The 19,824-nt window shown below is 51.8% G+C and overlaps 1 long non-coding RNA gene across 3 annotated transcripts in view; it reads left to right on the top strand.

Moving 5' to 3' along the window:
- LOC146046264 (uncharacterized) overlaps positions 1-19,824 on the top strand; it is a 169,477-nt gene that overhangs the window by 130,876 nt on the left and 18,777 nt on the right. Inside the window, exon 1 of one of the 3 annotated variants that reach the window (XR_014465819.1) lies at positions 607-756. The exons of the other annotated variants lie outside the window; for them this stretch is intronic. This is a non-coding gene — a long non-coding RNA (uncharacterized LOC146046264). Of the gene's footprint in view, positions 1-606; positions 757-19,824 lie in introns of those variants that run through there. 3 annotated transcript variants of the gene reach the window in all.

The following is a 19,824-nucleotide window of genomic DNA, read 5'->3' as shown; positions in this document are numbered from 1 at the left end:
CCCAAGGAGATGGGGTGATACTCTATTGATGTATTTTATCACGCTGTTTGTGCTCATTAGGTTTAGCCACGCAAAGCCACTGCTCACTTATTTCAGCCCGTCCCTCCCCGGCCGGTGCAGCGGCCAACAACGCACCGGATGGAGGAACTGTATTATAATCATCTTCTAATAAATCAGTATTTTAGTTGGTTTAGCATCTGTTCTATAAGGAGACCCTGGTTTCTGTATTTCCCCCGGAATGCCCTGTATACTATCTGATCACTCTCCCTCTCAGGGTTGGGCTACTTGGGCTACTTCAGGTGGGTACTTACAGAGCTCAATATACATTACACGGTTCCCAGGCGTCAGCTCGTCGCACTGACTATTCTTCACCTGTTACATTGGCCGGCGGCTATAATCAGTTTCCAGCTTATTTACAATGTGATCGTTCCACTACTTTGAATTACATATATTGTTTTTTACAGTATCTGCTCCACGCTTTACTATTATTTGCATGTCATGTAATACATAGATTTAACAGCATTTAATGTATGATAATTGCGAAAAAGACATTTCAGGGCTCAGTCAGAGAAATGATATCAGTGATTCCCCCCTTTTCATAGACTCCAATCCATGCTGGTCCGCACTCCCGGAATGCACAGGGGACTCTGGAATTTAGAGGTGATGTTCTGACTTCCAGAAGTGCATCCCGTTACATCTGCTGGAATTCCCGCACCCCCTACCCCTGGTATCCCGGAGGGCACCATTTAATAGCAGGTGAGTATGTGATCACTTCCTGTCTTGTAATTTACATATAGGGGATTATTCTGGTTGATTCGCAAGGCTGTAAATTTGCCGCGTTGTGATTACACCAAAGCCCGCCTTGTGAATGGTTGGCTGTTGCAGTAACATCCACAAAGTAACATCCATTCACAGGCCAGGGGGGAATGGCCACATCTTTTGATGGTTGCCGACCATTGAATGATGTGGTGCGTGCATGCAAATAAAAGTGACTTTCAAAGCACTTACATATGTGGGCACACTGGGAAGGAAATGGGGGGGCAGCTGACATCCGGTGATGTCAGCAGCTGCCCACCCCCCGCATCATGGCCTCATTAGCATGAGAACGCCCTGAGTTCTTATAGGAACGTCCATGAAACACTCCCATATGCTAATGGGGCCACCCCCGCCCGCTGTCCTGCTTGCGTATGCACAGTGCCACCACCGTTCCCTGCGTGGCAACCAGAATAAGGGCCGTAATGAGTTTTACATTCACATTTGCTGGAATGTAAGTAGAGATTTGTCCATAGGAGTTTTGTAGACACTACCATTTACATACTGAACAAATGACATCTGCATAGAAAATGGGGTCTACAGACCATATATAAGGTGTGCCCAAATGAAAAGGGAGACTACGGTTGTATGTAAACAATATTTTAATCAAAGAATATTTAATTACAGTTCATGTGTAACATTACAACTACACATAATTGACATTGATGCAATGATCCAGCGCGTAACAAGGGAGTGGATGGATTCAGTGTAGAAACTCCTTGGTTGCTGATGAATCCAGGTTTCCACGGTCTCCTGCACCTCCTTGTCACAGGGGAACCGTTCATCTTTACGTGTTTGTTTTTTAAGTGGCCGAAGATATTAGAGTCACATGGGGAGATAACTTCACCATGCAGCGTAAATGTATATTTATAGAGAATATAACATCAGTTCTGGCCTCCATCCGCCCCAAGTTGCCAGCCTTTGATGTTATATTTTATATAAATTCAGCTTCGGTCACATATGATAAGTTGTTCACAGCAGCTGATCATGTGGGATCCTCAAGCAATGCAAATGCAGGAGGAGGTGCTTACCACCCCCTGCTGGCATTTGTGATCATATCAAACTGCGATGCAATGGCAGTGTAGCGGGTCATTGCGACCATTGGTCGGGGTGTTCCTATACGACTACAGCTTAAGTAAGTCTCATCTTACTCAGTCTTGCAGTCGCAGGCTGGCTTGCGAGGTGAAGAAAACTTCACCTTGCAGCGTAAGTGTATATTTATATAAAATATAACATCAGTTCTGGCCTCCATCCGCCCCAAGTTGCCAGCCAATCACTCACCTTTGATGTTATATTTTATATAAATTTAGCTGAGCTTCCGGTACGGGGCGGAGAAAGGGCGCCATGACGGCGGAGGGGAAGGACGGATGGCGGCACGGTGACTACTCCCCCCCCACCCCGGCCGGGGAGGGCGCACTGCAACGGCAGGAGATGCACGGAGATGCGGCACTGGATGACGCCACACTGGACCAGGCCGCAGCCAGCGGCGCACAGCTCACCCCCGGGTACGGCACCATAGGCTCAGGACCCGGCCATAGGCACGGTCCCCGGCATGATGACCCCCGAGGCGATGGTGGCCCCCATCGGCACCTGGAGGCGGCTTCCGGCCAGGACAGGGAAAAGATCAGGCCCAAGCTGCTGTCCATCAGCAGATGCAGGAGTCCGCAGCGACCAGTGGCGCCTCATATGGCTGCCTAGGCGCTGTGCAGCTCAGCGGGTATGTGTTCCCTGTGTGATACTGTACTGTCCCGGCTTATATTGTTACATACCTGGCTGCTGCAACGACCAGTGGTGCCGCTGATGGCTGCCTAGGTGCTGTGCAGCTCGGCAGGTACTGTATGTGTTCCCTGTGTGATACTGTACTGTCCCGGCTTATATTGTTACATACCTGGCGGCTGCAACGACCAGTGGTGCCGCTGATGGCTGCCTAGGTGCTGTGCAGCTCGGCAGGTATGTGTTCCCTGTGTGAAAACTGTACTGTCCCTGCTTATTAGTGTTCACTCTAGCAGTTAGAGAGGGAAGGGCGCCGGGGGCGGACCGGGCCGCCAATGTCACAAGAGGGGCATGCCCGGTCCGCTGCCGTCATCAAGGGGGGCGGGCCCGGCCACCGCCGTCACCAAAGGGGTCGGGCCCGGCCCCTCCGAAGTCGGTGTGCTGCTGAGGAAGCGCTGGGCATCGCCATCTACGGCGGCACTTTGCATCCCCGTGAGGCTGTTTTAGCGGGGCGCTGCTAGAGCTAAAGCAGCCTAGCGAGAACACTACTTATATCGTTACCTACCTGGCTGCTGCAGAGACCAGTGGCGCCACTGATGGCTGCCTATGCGCTGTGCTGCTCGTCGGACATGTGGTCCCCGCATGTAATGTCTCAATGTAATGTATGTAATGCCTCCCCCCCCCCCTTATCCATGCTTGATGCTGCACTGTAAATCCCCAAAAAATTCCTAGTGTGCGCAAGCACACATGGCCAATAAAGTTAATTCTATTCTATTCTATTCTTGGGTCGCAAATGATAAGCAGCTTATCATGTGGGATCCTCAAGCAATGCAAATGCAGGAGGAGGTGCATACCACCCCTTGCCGGCATTTGTGATCAAAGCAAACTGCGATGCAATGGCAGTTTAGAGGGACATTGTGACCATCGGTTGCAGTGTCCCTCTATGGCTACAGCTTAAGTAAGTCTCCCCTTACTCAGTCTTGCAGTCGCAGGCTGGCTTGCAAGGCGAAGAAACTTCACCTTGCAGTGTAAATGTATATTTATATAAAATATAAAATCAGTTCTGGCCTCCATCCGCCCCAAGTTGCCAGCCAATTCCTCGCCCTTGATTTTATATTTTATATAAATTCAGCTTGGGTTACATATGATAAGCTGCTCACAGCAGCTTATCACGTGGGATCCTCAAGCAATGCAAATGCAGGAGGAGGTGCATACCACCCCCTGCCGGCATTTGTGATCATATGAAACTGCGATGCAATGGCAGTTTACAAGGACACTGCGACCATCGGTCACGTTCACCCTCTATGACTACAGCCTAAGTAAGTCTCCTCTTACTCAGGCTTGCAGTTGCAGGCCGGCTTAATTTTTGGACTGCACTTGATGCGCGCGATGTATTGCACGTTATAGATAGAAAGTTAGAGCATGTGACATGTGTCCTGTGTGTTGAGGTACCAGGAGTACCTTACTGTGTGAAGAAGCCGATGGTCCATGGTCCCGGACTGCTACGGCCGTACCGTTCGCACAAGCTGATCTACGTTCTTCCTAGGTCAGTGTCCTGTACACTCTCACGTGGTGACAGCCGCATGCAGCTGGCAGTCATAGACATTGCTGGGGTGCGATGATTTAGGCAGGCTGTCAGTACGTTTAAAGTGCAGACATGCAGCAAGTTGGTATCACAGATGTGCAGCAGGTTGGTGTCACAGGTGAGGCGGGAATCCTTTGGAATCCTTTGTCAACCTGGCTAAAGTGCTCAGATTTTAAGAGGCTTTAGAGAGTTGATGTTCCGGTCTCTCGGTCTCCAGTACTTGATGGACAGACCAATCCTTGGGATGCGTTTCGCCGCACTCAGGGTTGCTTTTTACAGGACGCCTCCCCACTTAAGCGCTGCAGACACCATTTATTTCCCAGCATAGAGAACAGGTCTGAATCAGGCTCTCAGTTTGGATTGCATATGATAAGCTGCTTGCAATAGTTTATCATGTGCAATCCTTAAGCAATGCAAATGCAGGAGGAGGTGCATTCCACCCCCTGCCTCCATTTGCCATCGGATCAAACTGTGATTGCAGTTTAGAAGAACATCGGTACCATCGGTGGCTGTGACCCTTTGCGACTGCAGCCTGAGTAAAGGGGCATACACACGTAGAGATCTGTGCTAAGCAATTTTTCTAAGCAATTTTGCTAAGCAACTTTGCTGGTGTCGATCTCCCATGGGGAGCACATATACACGCAGAGATTTGTGCTAAGCAATAATAGTGGGTGGATATTACCAGAGGGGAGGTTTTGTTTTCTTTTTTTTTCTCATATTTTACTGATGTCGTATGCATTCTTATTTTTTCAATACGAATTTGTATTTATCAGCCATTAAATACTAATTCGTATCAGCAGAAGCCTACATGGATCATTCAGATCCGTGCAAGTGTCAGTGTAAAAAATAAATATTTTTAAAAAAATGTCATCAAAGGGTGCGGGTCCAGCCGCCGCCATCATCAAAGGGGGCAGGCCTGGCCCCTCCGAAGTCGCTCCACTGCCTTGTAAGTGCCGGGTATCGCCGTCTGCGGCGGCGCTGGGCTTCCCCAAGAGGCTGTTTAAGTGGGGCGCTGCTAGAGGGGCAGGGCGAATTTTGCCCTTTAAAAATGTGGTCCCCGCATGTAATGTCTCAATGGAGGTTATTCTGGTCGGTGCGTACATTCCCGAAATCTTTCGGAGCGGGCCGCACGCCATGCTGTGCGGTCATCGTCCGAAGAAACGCCCACCGGACCTCCACATACGGACGGACTCACACTGGAACAACAGGGCGTATTTACAGACGACATCCAAACCTTGCGTGTGCGGTGGAAACACACATATTCTGCACGGTCTTACCTCGTCAGAACGGACGGGAACCTGCCCGTACGCGCCGATGCGGTGTATTTACATCCCCAAATGTGTGGTTTAATTGGTAAATGTAGAAGTGACATGTATATTTATATTAGTGATAGTAAGTTCTGTCCATTGGTTGCAGTGTAAATGTGTGTCCAAACTGCAGCATATATGTGTGTGTTTAGTAATGGTCCATTTAAGCTGCAATGGTTCCAATTGAAGCAATGAGAAGAGTAATTAATGAGTAATGAGTAAAGGAGTGGATTGTATTGTGTTGAGCTGACGTTGGTTGAGGTGCGCCCGTAGTGATTAGGCGTTCCGATTGCCTAGCGCATGACCGAGTGGTGTCCGCAAAGAAATACTTGCTTATGAACACTGCATATTTCTAGCCTTTTGGTTCGCGTGCATTCGGTGTGCTGTCCGCATGCACGCCTACCAGAATGAGTGCACTCCCTCGTGTACGCCCATGTTTACGCACAGTTTAGCCCACTTTGAAACTACGCCCCTGTGTAGTACCGAATGACGCCCATAAGATGCCCATATTTCCAGAGTGATTGCTGTGCACATTTCTGTACGGTATTAGTGAGAACAAGTACGGAGACCATGCATGGCACATGCGCATAGCGTTGCCCACGCATGCGCAGACGGCTAAAAAACGCCATCCGTAAGAATTCAGGAAAGTACGCACAGACCAGAATAAGGCCCAATGTAATGTATGTAATGCCTCCCCCCCCCCCCCCCCTTATCCATGCTTGATGCTGCACTGTAAATCCCCCAAAAATTCCTAGTGTGCGCAAGCACACATGGCCAATAAAGTTGATTCTATTCTATTCTATTCTTGGGTCGCAAATGATAAGCAGCTTATCATGTGGGATCCTCAAACAATGCAAATGCTGGAGGAGGTGCACCCGTTGCCGGCATTTGTGATCAAATCGAACTGCGATGCAATGGCAGTTTAGAGGGACATTGTGACCATCGGTTGCAGTGTCCCTCTATGGCTACAGCTTAAGTAAGTCTCCCCTTACTCAGTCTTGCAGTCGCAGGCTGGCTTGCAAGGCGAAGGAACTTCACCTTGCAGCGTAAATGTATATTTATATAAAATATAAAATCAGTTCTGGCCTCCATCCGCCCCAAGTTGCCAGCCAATTCCTCGCCTTTGATTTTATATTTTATATAAATTCAGCTTGGGTCACATATGATAAGCTGCTCACAGCAGCTTATCACGTGGGATCCTCAAGCAATGCAAATGCAGGAAGAGGTGCATACCACCCCCTGCCGGCATTTGTGATCATATCAAACTGCGATGCAATGGCAGTTTACAAGGACACTGCGACCATCGGTCACGTTCACCCTCTACGACTACAGCCTAAGTAAGTCTCCTCTTACTCAGGCTTGCAGTCGCAGGCCGGCTTAATTTTTGGACTGCACTTGATGCGCGCGATGTATTGCACGTTATAGATAGAAAGTTAGAGCATGTGACATGTGTCCTGTGTGTTGAGGTACCAGGAGTACCTTACTGTGTGGAGAAGCCGATGGTCCATGGTCCCGGACTGCTACGACCGTACCGTTAGCACAAGCTGATCTACGTTCTTCCTAGGTCAGTGTCCTGTACACTCTCACGTGGTGACAGCCGCATGCAGCTGGCAGTCATAGCATTGCTGGGGAGCGATGATTTAGGCAGGCTGTCAGTACGTTTAAAGTGCAGACATGCAGCAAGTTGGTATCACAGATGTGCAGCAGGTTGGTGTCACAGATGAGGCGGGAATCCTTTGGAAACGCGTTTCGAGCGCTCAGGCCGGCTTTGTCAACCTGGCTAAAGTGCTCAGATTTTAAGAGGCTTTAGAGAGTTGATGTTCCGGTCTCTCGGTCTCCAGTACTTGATGGACAGACCAATCCTTGGGATGCGTTTTGCCGCACTCAGGGTTGCTTTTTACAGGACGCCTCCCCACTTAAGCGCTGCAGACACCATTTTTTTCCCAGCATAGAGAACAGGTCTGAATCAGGCTCTCAGTTTGGATTGCATATGATAAGCTGCTTGCAATAGTTTATCATGTGCAATCCTTAAGCAATGCAAATGCAGGAGGAGGTGCATTCCACCCCCTGCCTCCATTTGCCATCGTATCAAACTGTGATTGCAGTTTAGAAGAACATCGGGACCATCGGTGGCTGTGACCCTTTGCGACTGCAGCCTGAGTAAAGGGGCATACACACGTAGAGATCTGTGCTAAGCAATTTTTCTAAGCAATTTTGCTAAGCAACTTTGCTGGTGTCGATCTTCCATGGGGAGCACATATACACGCAGAGATTTGTGCTAAGCAATAATAGTGGGTGGATATTACCAGAGGGGAGGTTTTGTTTTCTTTTTTTTTCTCATATTTTACTGATGTCGTATGCATTCTTATTTTTTCAATACGAATTTGTATTTATCAGCCATTAAATACTAATTCGTATCAGCAGAAGCCTACATGGATCATTCAGATCCGTGCAAGTGTCAGTGTAAAAAATAAATATTTTTTAAAAAATGTCATCAAAGGGTGCGGGTCCAGCCGCCGCCATCATCAAAGGGGGCGGGCCTGGCCCCTCCAAAGTCGCTCCGCTGCCTTGTAAGTGCCGGGTATCGCCGTCTACGGCGGCGCTGGGCTTCCCCGTGAGGCTGTTTAAGTGGGGCGCTGCTAGAGGGGCAGGGCGAATTTTGCCCTTTAAAAATGTGGTCCCCGCATGTAATGTCTCAATGGAGGTTATTCTGGTCGGTGCGTACATTCCCGAAATCTTTCGGAGCGGGCCGCACGCCACGCTGTGCGGTCATCGTCCGAAGAAACGCCCACCGGACCTCCACATACGGACGGACTCACACTGGAACAACAGGGCGTATTTACGGACGACATCCAAACCTTGCGTGTGCGGTGGAAACACACATATTCTGCACGGTCTTACCTCGTCAGAACGGACGGGAACCTGCCCGTACGCGCCGATGCGGTGTATTTACATCCCCAAATGTGTGGTTTAATTGGTAAATGTAGAAGTGACATGTATATTTATATTAGTGATAGTAAGTTCTGTCCATTGGTTGCAGTGTAAATGTGTGTCCAAACTGCAGCATATATGTGTGTGTTTAGTATTGGTCCATTTAAGCTGCAATGGTTCCAATTGAAGCAATGAGAAGAGTGTAATTAATGAGTAATGAGTAAATGAGTGGATTGTATTGTGTTGAGCTGACATTGGTTGAGGTGCGCCCGTAGTGATTAGGCATTCCAATTGCCTAGCGCATGACCGAGTGGTGTCCGCAAAGAAATACTTGCTTATGAACACTGCATATTTCTAGCCTTTTGGTTCGCGTGCATTCGGTGTGCTGTCCGCATGCACGCCTACCAGAATGAGTGCACTCCCTCGTGTACACCCAAGTTTACGCCCAGTTTAGCCCACTTTGAAACTACGCCCCTGTGTAGTACCGAATGACTCCCATAAGACGCCCATATTTCCAGAGTGATTGCTGTGCACATTTCTGTACGGTATTAGTGAGAACAAGTACGGAGACCATGCGTGGCACATGCGCATAGCGTTCCCCACGCATGCGCAGACGGCTAAAAAACGCCATCCGTAAGAATTCAGGAAAGTACGCACAGACCAGAATAAGGCCCAATGTTATGTATGTAATGCCTTCCCCCCCCCTTATCCATGCTTGATGCTGCACTGTAAATCCCCCAAAAATTCCTAGTGTGCGCAAGCACACATGGCCAATAAAGTTGATTCTATTCTATTCTATTCTTGGGTCGCAAATGATAAGCAGCTTATCATGTGGGATCCTCAAACAATGCAAATGCAGGAGGAGTTGCATACCACCTCTTGCCGTCATTTGTGATCAAATCAAACTGCGATGCAATGGCAGTTTAGAGGGACATTGTGACCATCGGTTGCAGTGTCCCTCTATGGCTACAGCTTAAGTAAGTCTCCCCTTACTCAGTCTTGCAGTCGCAGGCTGGCTTGCAAGGCGAAGGAACTTCACCTAGCAGCGTAAATGTGTATTTATATAAAATATAAAATCAGTTCTGGCCTCCATCCGCCCCAAGTTGCCAGCCAATTCCTCGCCTTTGATTTTATATTTTATATAAATTCAGCTTGGGTCACATATGATAAGCTGCTCACAGCAGCTTATCACGTGGGATCCTCAAGCAATGCAAATGCAGGAGGAGGTGCATACCACCCCCTGCCGGCATTTGTGATCATATCAAACTGCGATGCAATGGCAGTTTACAAGGACACTGCGACCATCGGTCACGTTCACCCTCTACGACTACAGCCTATGTAAGTCTCCTCTTACTCAGGCTTGCAGTCGCAGGCCGGCTTAATTTTTGGACTGCACTTGATGCGAGCGATGTATTGCACGTTATAGATAGAAAGTTAGAGCATGTGACATGTGTCCTGTGTGTTGAGGTACCAGGAGTACCTTACTGTGTGGAGAAGCCGATGGTCCATGGTCCCGGACTGCTACGGCCGTACCGTCCGCACAAGCTGATCTACGTTCTTCCTAGGTCAGTGTCCTGTACACTCTCACGTGGTGACAGCCGCATGCAGCTGGCAGTCATAGCATTGCTGGGGAGCGATGATTTAGGCAGGCTGTCAGTACGTTTAAAGTGCAGACATGCAGCAAGTTGGTATCACAGATGTGCCGCAGGTTGGTGTCACAGATGAGGCAGGAATCCTTTGGAAACGCGTTTCGAGCGCTCAGGCCGGCTTTGTCAACCTGGCTAAAGTGCTCAGATTTTAAGAGGCTTTAGAGAGTTGATGTTCCGGTCTCTCGGTCTCCAGTACTTGATGGACAGACCAATCCTTGGGATGCGTTTCGCCGCACTCAGGGTTGCTTTTTACAGGACGCCTCCCCACTTAATCGCTGCAGACACCATTTTTTTCCCTGCATAGAGAACAGGTCTGAATCAGGCTCTCAGTTTGGATTGCATATGATAAGCTGCTTGCAATAGTTTATCATGTGCAATCCTTAAGCAATGCAAATGCAGGAGGAGGTGCATTCCACCCCCTGCCTCCATTTGCCATCATATCAAACTGTGATTGCAGTTTAGAAGAACATCGGGACCATCGGTGGCTGTGACCCTTTGCGACTGCAGCCTGAGTAAAGGAGCATACACACGTAGAGATCTGTGCTAAGCAATTTTTCTAAGCAATTTTGCTAAGCAACTTTGCTGGTGTCGATCTCCCATGGGGAGCACATATACACGCAGAGATTTGTGCTAAGCAATAATAGTGGGTGGATATTACCAGAGGGGAGGTTTTGTTTTCTTTTTTTTTCTCATATTTTACTGATGTCGTATGCATACGTATTTTTTCAATACGAATTTATATTTATCAGCCATTAAATACTAATTCGTATCAGCAGAAGCCTACATGGATCATTCAGATCCGTGCAAGTGTCAGTTTAAAAAATAAATATTAAAAAAATGTCATCAAAGGGTGCGGGCCCAGCCTCCGTCATCAAAGGGGGCGGGCCTGGCCCCTCCGAAGTCGCTCCGCTGCCGGGTAAGCGCCGGGTATCGCCGTCTGCGGCGGCGCTGGGATTCCCCGTGAGGCTGTTTAAGTGGGGCGCTGCTAGAGGGGCAGGGCGAATTTTGCTCTTTAAAAATGTGGTCCCCGCATGTAATGTCTCAATGTAATGTATGTAATGCCTCCCCCCCCCCCCCCTTATCCATGATTTACGCTGCACTGTAAATCCCCCAAAAATTCCTAGTGTGCGCAAGCACACATGGCCAATAAAGTTAATTCTATTCTATTCTTGGGTCGCAAATGATAAGCAGCTTATCATGTGGGATCCTCAAGCAATGCAAATGCAGGAGGAGGTGCATACCACCCCTTGCCGGCATTTGTGATCAAATCAAACTGCGATGCAATGGCAGTTTAGAGGGACATTGTGACCATCGGTTGCAGTGTCCCTCTATGGCTACAGCTTAAGTAATTCTCCCCTTACTCAGTCTTGCAGTCGCAGGCTGGCTTGCAAGGCGAAGGAACTTCACCTTGCAGCGTAAATGTATATTTATATAAAATATAAAATCAGTTCTGGCCTCCATCCGCCCCAAGTTGCCAGCCAATTCCTCGCCTTTGATTTTATATTTTATATAAATTCAGCTTGGGTCACATATGATAAGCTGCTCACAGCAGCTTATCACGTGGGATCCTCAAGCAATGCAAATGCAGGAGGAGGTGCATACCACCACCTGCCGGCATTTGTGATCATATCAAACCGCGATGCAATGGCAGTTTACAAGGACACTGCGACCATCGGTCACATTCACCCTCTACGACTACAGCCTAAGTAAGTCTCCTCTTACTCAGGCTTGCAGTCGCAGGCCGGCTTAATTTTTGGACTGCACTTGATGCGCGCGATGTATTGCACGTTATAGATAGAAAGTTAGAGCATGTGACATGTGTCCTGTGTGTTGAGGTACCAGGAGTACCTTACTGTGTGGAGAAGCCGATGGTCCATGGTCCCGGACTGCTACGACCGTACCGTTAGCACAAGCTGATCTACGTTCTTCCTAGGTCAGTGTCCTGTACACTCTCACGTGGTGACAGCCGCATGCAGCTGGCAGTCATAGCATTGCTGGGGAGCGATGATTTAGGCAGGCTGTCAGTACGTTTAAAGTGCAGACATGCAGCAAGTTGGTATCACAGATGTGCCGCAGGTTGGTGTCACAGATGAGGCAGGAATCCTTTGGAAACGCGTTTCGAGCGCTCAGGCCGGCTTTGTCAACCTGGCTAAAGTGCTCAGATTTTAAGAGGCTTTAGAGAGTTGATGTTCCGGTCTCTCGGTCTCCAGTACTTGATGGACAGACCAATCCTTGGGATGCGTTTCGCCGCACTCAGGGTTGCTTTTTACAGGACGCCTCCCCACTTAAGCGCTGCAGTCACCATTTATTTCCCAGCATAGAGAACAGGTCTAAATCAGGCTCTCAGTTTGGATTGCATATGATAAGTTGCTTGCAATAGTTTATCATGTGCAATCCTTAAGTAATGCAAATGCAGGAGGAGGTGCATTCTACCCCCTGCCTCCATTTGCCATCGTATCAAACTGTGATTGCAGTTTAGAAGAACATCGGGACCATCGGTGGCTGTGACCCTTTGCGACTGCAGCCTGAGTAAAGGGGCATACACACGTAGAGATCTGTGCTAATCAATTTTTCTAAGCAATTTTGCTAAGCAACTTTGCTGGTGTCGATCTCCCATGGGGAGCACATATACACGCAGAGATTTGTGCTAAGCAATAATAGTGGGTGGATATTACCAGAGGGGAGTTTTTTTTTTTTTTTTTTATATTTTACTGATGTCGTATGCATACGTATTTATTCAACACGAATTTGTATTTATCAGCCATTAAATACTAATTCGTATCAGCAGAAGCCTACATGGATCATTCAGATCCATGCAAGTGTCAGTGTAAAAAATTAATATTTTTTAAAAAATGTCATCAAAGGGTGCGGGCCCAGCCGCCGCCGTCATCAAAGGGGGCGGGCCTGGCCCCTCCGAAGTTGCTTTGCTGCCGGGTAAGCGCCGGGTATCGCCGTCTACGGCGGCGCCGGGCTTCCCCGTGAGACTGTTTAAGTGGGGTGCTGCTAGAGGGGCAGGGCGAATTTTGCCCTTTAAAAATGTGGTCCCCGCATGTAATGTCTCAATGTAATGTATGTAATGCCTCCCCCCCCCCTTTATCCATTCTTGATGCTGCACTGTAAATCCCCCCAAAATTCCTAGTGTGCGCAAGCACACGTGGCCAATAAAGTTGATTCTATTCTATTCTTGGGTCGCAAATGATAAGCAGCTTATCATGTGGGATCCTCAAGCAATGCAAATGCAGGAGGAGGTGCATACCACCCCTTGCCGGAATTTGTGATCAAATCAAACTGTGATGCAATGGCAGTTTAGAGGGACATTGTGACCGTCGGTTGCAGTGTCCCTCTATGGCTACAGCTTAAGTAATTCTCCCCTTACTCAGTCTTGCAGTCGCAGGCTGGCTTGCAAGGTGAAGGAATTTCACCTTGCAGCGTAAATGTATATTTATATAAAATATAAAATCAGTTCTGGCCTCCATCCGCCCCAAGTTGCCAGCCAATTCCTCGCCTTTGATTTTATATTTTATATAAATTCAGCTTGGGTCACATATGATAAGCTGCTCACAGCAGCTTATCACGTGGGATCCTCAAGCAATGCAAATGCAGGAGGAGGTGCATACCATCCCCTGCCGGCATTTGTGATCATATCAAACTGCGATGCAATGGCAGTTTACAAGGACACGGCGACCATCGGTCACGTTCACCCTCTACGACTACAGCCTAAGTAAGTCTCCTCTTACTCAGGCTTGCAGTCGCAGGCTGGCTTAATTTTTGGACTGCACTTGATGCGCGCGATGTATTGCACGTTATAGATAGAAAGTTAGAGCATGTGTCCTGTGTGTTGAGGTACCAGGAGTACCTTACTGTGTGGAGAAGCCGATGGTCCATGGTCCCGGACTGCTACGGCTGTACCGTCCGCACAAGCTGATCTCCGTTCTTCCAAGGTCAGTGTCCTGTACACTCTCACGTGGTGACAGCCGCATGCAGCTGGCAGTCATAGCCATTGCTGGGGAGCGATGATTTAGGCAGGCTGTCAGTACGTTTAAAGTGCAGACATGCAGCAAGTTGGTATCACAGATGTGCAGCAGGTTGGTGTCACAGATGAGGCGGGAATCCTTTGGCTAAAGTGCTCAGATTTTAAGAGGCTTTAGAGAGTTGATGTTCCGGTCTCTCGGTCTCCAGTACTTGATGGACAGACCAATCCTTGGGATGCGTTTTCGCCGCATTTAGGGTTGCTTTTTACATGACGCCTCCCCACTTAAGCGCTGCAGACACCATTTGAGGGGGGAGATAGAGGGTGAGGGCAGAGACTCTGAGGGGGGAGTTATAGAGAGGGTGAGGGCAGAGACACTGAGGGGGGGGGGAGTTAGAGAGAGGGTGGCAGAGATGCTGAGGGGGGGAGTTAGAGATTGGGTGAGGGCAGAGACACTGAGGGGGGAGTTAGAGAGTGGGTGATGGCAGAGAGGCTGACTGGGGGTTAGAGAGAGCGTGAGGGCAGAGACGCTGAGGGGGGAGTTAGAGAGAGGGTGAGGGCAGAGACGCTGAGGGGTGAGTTAGAGAGTTAGTGAGGGCAGAGAGGCTGAGGGGGGAGTTAGAGAGAGGGTGAGGGCAGAGACGCTGAGGGGGGAGTTAGTGAGGGCTGAGGGGGGGAGTTAGAGAGAGGGTGAGGGCAGAGACGCTGAGGGTGGAGTTAGAGAGAGGGAGAGGTCAGAAACGCTGATTTGGGAGTTAGAGAGAGGGTGAGGGCAGAGACGCTGAAGGGGGAGTTAGAGAGTGGGTATGGGCAGAGAGGCTGAGGGGGAGTTAGAGTGAAGGTGAGGGCAGATATGCTGAGGGGGAGTTAGAGAGAGGGTGAGGGCATTAACGCTGAGGGGGGAGATAGAGGGTGAGGGCAGAGACTCTGAGGGGGGGAGTTATAGAGAGGGTGAGGGCAGAGACACTGAGGGGGGGGAGTTAGAGAGAGGGTGAGGGCAGAGACGCTGAGGGGGGGAGTTAGAGAGTTAGTGCGGGCAGAGAGGCTGAGGGGGGAGTTAGAGAGAGAGGGTGAGGGCAGAGACACTGAGGGGGGAGTTAGAGAGAGGGGGGAGTTAGAGAGTGGGTGAGGGCAGAGAGGCTGAGGGTGGAGTTAGAGATAGAGGGTGAGGGCAGAGACGCTGAGGGGGGAGTTAGAGAGAGGGTGAGGGGGGAGTTAGAGAGAGAGGGTTAGGGCAGAGATGCTGAGGGGGGAGTTAGAGAGTTAGAGCTGAGGGGGGAGTTAGAGAGAGGGTGAGGGCATTAACGCTGAGGGGGGAGATAGAGGGTGAGGGCAGAGACTCTGAGGGGGGGAGTTAGAGAGAGAGGGTGAGGGCAGAGACACTGAGGGGGGGGAGTTAGAGAGAGGGTGAGGGCAGAGACGCTGAGGGGGGAGTTAGAGAGTGGGTGAGGGCAGAGACACTGAGGGGGGAGTTAGAGAGTGGGTGATGGCAGAGAGGCTGAGGGGGGGGGTTAGCGAGAGGGTGAGGGCAGAGACGCTGAGGGGGGAGTTAGAGAGTTAGTGAGGGCAGAGAGGCTGAGGGGGGAGTTAGAGAGAGGGTGAGGGCAGAGACGCTGAGGGGGGAGTTAGAGAGACGGTGAGGGCAGAGATGCTGAGGGGGGAGTTAAAAAGTCAGGGCGGGATTCTCTAAGCTAAAAATGCGGTAAAAACCCCGTTATCGGGGTTTTTACCGCATTTTGGGATGCTGTAAGCATCCCCCGCCGGGTTATCGCGGCGGGGGGCATCGCCAGAAAAATCTGGCGATGCCCCAAGAAGCCTATCGCAACCCTCCGCCGCCCCGCGCCGACCCCCCGCCGCCCTGCATCGCCCCCTCACCTGTGTCCGGGCAGCACAGCGCAGTGCTGCCCGGACCTGTGACCTCCTCCCTGCACTAATCCTCTTCCGGGTGCAGGGAGGAGGAGAGCCCGGTGCAGCAGCAGCAGCGCCGGGTGTGGGAGGGAGGGGAGAGCCGCCGGGACCTGCTGGGACCGCAAAGGACAGCTCTTAACGCAAGAGCTGTCCTTTGCCTTAATTATCGCATATGTTACAGCATATGCGATAATTAAATATGCGATGCGCGGCGAAGGGGGGCGGAGATTCTTAGAGAATCTCCCCCTTAGTGAGGGCAGAGGGGCTGAGGGGGGAGTTAGAGAGAGAGGGTGAGGGCAGAGACAATGAGGGGGGAGTTAGAGAGAGGGGGGAGTTCGAGAGTGGGTGAGGGCAGAGAGGCTGAGGGGGGAGTTAGAGAGAGAGGGTGAGGGCAGAGGCGCTGAGGGGGGAGTTAGAGAGAGGGTGAGGGGGGAGTTAGAGAGAGAGGGTGAGGGCAGAGAAGCTAAGGGGGGAGTTTGAGAGTTAGTGAAGGCAGAGAGGCTGAGGGGGGAGTTAAAGAGAGGGTGAGGGCAGAGAGGCTGATGGGGGAGTTAGAGAGAGAGGGTGAGGGCAGAGATGCTGAGGGGGGAGTTAGACAGAGGGTGAGGGGGGAGTTAGAGAGAGAGAGGGTGAGGGCAGAGAAGCTGAGGGGGGAGTTAGAGAGTTAGTGAGGGCAGAGAGGCTGAGGGGGGAGTTAGAGAGAGGGTGAGGACAGAGAGGCTGAGGGGGGAGTTAGAGAAAGGGTGAGGGCAGAGATGCTGAGGGGGGAGTTAGAGAGTTAGTGAGGGCTGAGGGGGAAGTTAGAGAGAGGGTGAGGGCAGAGACGCTGAGGGGGGAGTTAGAGAGAGGGTGAGGGCAGAGACGCTGTGGGGGGAGTTAGAGAGTGGGCAAGGGCAGAGAGGGTGAGGGCAGAGATGCTGAGGGGGGAGTTAGAGAGTTAGTGAGGGCAGAGAGGCTGAGGGGGGAGTTAGAGAGAGGGTGAGGGCAGAGACGCTGAGGGAGGAGTTAGAGAGTTAGTGAGGGCTGAGGGGGGGGAGTTAGAGAGAGGGTGAGGGCAGAGACGCTGAGGGGGGAGTTAGAGAGAGGGTGAGGGCAGAGACGTTGTGGGGGGAGTTAGAGAGTGGGCAAAGGCAGAGAGGGTGAGGGCAGAGACGCTGAGGGGGGAGTTAGAGAGAGGGTGAGGGCAGAGACACTGAGGGGGGGGGAGTTAGAGAGTGGGTGAGGGCAGAGACACTGAGGGGGGAGTTAAAGAGTGGGTGATGGCAGAGAGGCTGAGGGGGGGGGGGTTTAGAGAGAGGGTGAGGGCAGAGACGCTGAGGGGGTAGTTAGAGAGAGGGTGAGGGCAGAGACGCTGAGGGGGGAGTTAGAGAGTTAGTGAGGGCAGAGAGGCTGAGGGGGGAGTTAGAGAGAGAGGGTGAGGGCAGAGATGCTGAGGGGGGAGTTAGAGAGAGGGTGAGGGGGGAGTTAGAGAGAGAGGGTGAGGGCAGAGAAGCTGAGGGGGGAGTTAGAGAGTTAGTGAGGGCAGAGAGGCTGAGGGGGGAGTTAGAGAGAGGGTGAGGACAGAGAGGCTGAGGGGGGAGTTAGAGAAAGGGTGAGGGCAGAGACGCTGAGGGGGGAGTCAGAGAGTTAGTGAGGGCTGAGGGGGGAGTTAGAGAGAGGGTGAGGGCAGAGACGCTGAGGGGGGAGTTAGAGAGTTAGTGAGGGCAGAGAGGCTGAGGGGGGAGTTAGAGAGAGAGGGTGAGGGCAGAGATGCTGAGGGGGGAGTTAGAGAGAGGGTGAGGGGGGAGTTAGAGAGAGAGGGTGAGGGCAGAGAAGCTGAGGGGGGAGTTAGAGAGTTAGTGAGGGCAGAGAGGCTGAGGGGGGAGTTAGAGAGAGGGTGAGGACAGAGAGGCTGAGGGGGGAGTTAGAGAAAGGGTGAGGGCAGAGACGCTGAGGGGGGAGTCAGAGAGTTAGTGAGGGCTGAGGGGGGAGTTAGAGAGAGGGTGAGGGCAGAGACGCTGAGGGGGGAGTTAGAGAGAGGGTGAGGGCAGAGACGCTGTGGGGGGAGTTAGAGAGTGGGCAAGGGCAGAGAGGGTGAGGGCAGAGATGCTGAGGGGGGAGTTAGAGAGTTAGTGAGGGCAGAGAGGCTGAGGGGGGAGTTAGAGAGAGGGTGAGGGCAGAGAGGCTGAGGGGGGAGTTAGAGAGAGGGTGAGGGCAGAGACGCTGAGGGGGGAGTTAGAGAGTTAGTGAGGGCTGAGGGGGGGAGTTAGAGAGAGGGTGAGGGCAGAGACGCTGAGGGGGGAGTTAGAGAGAGGGTGAGGGCAGAGATGTTGTGGGAGGAGTTAGAGAGTGGGCAAGGGCAGAGAGGGTGAGGGCAGAGATGCTGAGGGGGGAGTTAGAGAGAGGGTGAGGGCAGAGACGCTGAGGGGGAGGAGTTAGAGAGTGGGTGAGGGCAGAGACACTGAGGGGGGAGTTAAAGAGTGGGTGATGGCAGAGAGGCTGAGGGGGGGGGGGTTTAGAGAGAGGGTGAGGGCAGAGACTCTGAGGGGGGAGTTAGAGAGAGGGTGAGGGCAGAGACGCTAAGGGGGGCGTTAGAGAGTTAGTGAGGGCAGAGAGGCTGAGGGGGGAGTTAGAGAGAGAGGGTGAGGGCAGAGACACTGAGGGGGGAGTTAAAGAGTGGGTGATGGCAGAGAGGCTGAGGGGGGGGGGTTTAGAGAGAGGGTGAGGGCAGAGACGCTGAGGGGGGAGTTAGAGAGAGGGTGAGGGCAGAGACGCTAAGGGGGGCGTTAGAGAGTTAGTGAGGGCAGAGAGGCTGAGGGGGGAGTTAGAGAGAGAGGGTGAGGGCAGAGACACTGAGAGCGGAGTTAAAGAGAGGGGGGAGTTAGAGAGTGGGTGAGGGCAGAGAGGCTGAGGGTGGAGTTAGAGAGAGGGTGAGGGCAGAGATGCTGAGGGGGGAGTTAGAGAGAGGGTGAGGGCAGAGACGCTGAGGGGGTGGAGTTAGAGAGTGGGTGAGGGCAGAGACACTGAGGGGGGAGTTAAAGAGTGGGTGATGGCAGAGAGGCTGAGGGGGGGGGGGTTTAGAGAGAGGGTGAGGGCAGAGAGGCTGAGGGGGGAGTTAGAGAGAGGGTGAGGGCAGAGACGCTAAGGGGGGCGTTAGAGAGTTAGTGAGGGCAGAGAGGCTGAGGGGGGAGTTAGAGAGAGAGGGTGAGGGCAGAGACACTGAGAGCGGAGTTAAAGAGAGGGGGGAGTTAGAGAGTGGGTGAGGGCAGAGAGGCTGAGGGTGGAGTTAGAGAGAGAGGGTGAGGGCAGAGACGCTGAGGGGGGAGTTAGAGAGAGGGTGAGGGGGGAGTTAGATAGAGAGGTTGAGGGCAGAGATGCTGAGGGGGGAGTTAGAGAGTTAGAGCTGAGGGGGGAGTTAGAGAGAGGGTGAGGGCATTAACGCTGAGGGGGGAGATAGAGGGTGAGGGCAGAGACTCTGAGGGGGGGAGTTATAGAGAGGGTGAGGGCAGAGACACTGAGGGGGGGGGAGTTAGAGAGAGGGTGAGGGCAGAGACGCTGAGGGGGGAGTTAGAGAGTGGGTGAGGGAAGAGACACTGAGGGGGGAGTTAGAGAGTGGGTGATGGCAGAGAGGCTGAGGGGGGGATTAGAGAGAGGGTGAGGGCAGAGACGCTGAGGGGGGAGTTAGAGAGTTAGTGAGGGCAGAGAGGCTGAGGGGGGAGTTAGAGAGAGGGTGAGGGCAGAGACGCTGAGGGGGGAGTTAGAGAGTTAGTGAGGGCAGAGAGGCTGAGGGGGGAGTTAGAGAGAGGGTGAGGGCAGAGACAATGAGGGGGGAGTTAGAGAGAGGGGGGAGTTAGAGAGTGGGTGAGGGCAGAGAGGCTGAGGGGGGAGTTAGAGAGAGAGGGTGAGGGCAGAGACGCTGAGGGGGGAGTTAGAGAGAGGGTGAGGGGGGAGTTAGAGAGAGAGGGTGAG

Source organism: Crinia signifera, chromosome 11 (genome assembly GCF_055691185.1).
Source record: "Crinia signifera chromosome 11, ASM5569118v1, whole genome shotgun sequence".
NCBI classification, from domain to species: domain Eukaryota; kingdom Metazoa; phylum Chordata; class Amphibia; order Anura; family Myobatrachidae; genus Crinia; species Crinia signifera.
The sequence above is the reverse complement of the archived record's forward strand: the minus strand, read 5'-3'. Positions and strand labels throughout refer to the sequence as shown.